The following is a 1265-nucleotide window of genomic DNA, read 5'->3' on the forward strand; positions in this document are numbered from 1 at the left end:
CCCTCCCCACAAACAAACAGCGACATCAAGCCGGACAACATCCTCATCGATCGCGAGGGGCACCTGAAGCTGACGGACTTCGGCCTGTGCACGGCCTTCGACGAGGAGGAGGTCGACGCGTCGTCCGAGGCCGCGGAGAAGGCCGGCGACGCGGCCTTCCCCTCGCACACGCGGCTCTATCGCCAGCACCGGCCCCCCTCGGATGTGGACCTGCGCGAGGATGCCCAGCGCAGCGAGCTGGCCCGGCAGCTGGACTACCGGAAGCGCGCGCGCGAGCTGGCCTTCTCCACCGTCGGGTCGCCGAACTACATCGCCCCGGAGGTCCTGACCCGGGTGGGCTACGGCAAGGAGTGTGACTACTGGAGCACCGGCATCATCATCTACGAGATGCTCTTCGGCCGGCCGCCCTTCAGCGCCACCAGCGACCGGGTGACCTATTGGAAGATTGTCCGGTGGCAGGAGTTCCTGGAGATCCCGAGCCACTTGCCGCCGCCGCACCAGCACCTCCAGCAGCAGGGCGGCGCCCCGGCGGCCGGGCCGCTCGGGGTGACGGACCGCGCCACGCGCGACATCCTCAGCCGGCTGCTGTGCGACGCCCCGTCGCGGGTGCAATCCTTCGCGGCCATCCGCGCGCACCCCTTCTTCCTGGGGGTCGATTGGAGCGGGCTCCGGGCCCGGGCCGGGCCCTATGCCCCGCGCCTGGCCCATGAGACTGACACATCGAACTTCGACAAGCTGGAGGCCACTTGGGTGGTCCCCGGCGACCCGGGCAGCTCGCCGAATGACGCGGCCGTGCCGAATCTCACCGGCCCGGTGGACTGCGAGGACTCCCGGCGACAGCTTCCCTTCGTCGGGTACACCTTCAAGCGCGCGCCGCCGGGGCTGTCCATGGCCGAGCTGTCGGCCTTTGCCGATGGCAGTGATCCCGCCCTGCTGGCCAGCCTCTCGGCCAACTCCTCGCCGTCGGCCTCGCAGCGGGCGTCGGCCATGTCCCTGCACCGGCAGTTTGAGAGTCTCTCCGTGGCCGGGGGCGCCTCGCCAGCCTCGCCGCCGGAGTAGCCTGCCGGGGCGGAGGACGCACCTCCGGAAATGAGCACCCGCCGGATCCGGGAGGGGGGGGGGGGACCAGCCAAGATGGGCCAAAGGGGCAGCGGGAAGAGGGAGGCTCCGGGCACACGTCGGCGGGTCCTCGAGGGCGGGCGAGCCGGCTCCAGTCTTGTGCCCATGCTCCTCCGCCCTCCGCCGCCTCCTCCGGCCTCGGACCG

The sequence above is a fragment of the Fonticula alba genome (genome assembly GCF_000388065.1).
Source record: "Fonticula alba strain ATCC 38817 unplaced genomic scaffold supercont2.6, whole genome shotgun sequence".
NCBI classification, from domain to species: domain Eukaryota; order Rotosphaerida; family Fonticulaceae; genus Fonticula; species Fonticula alba.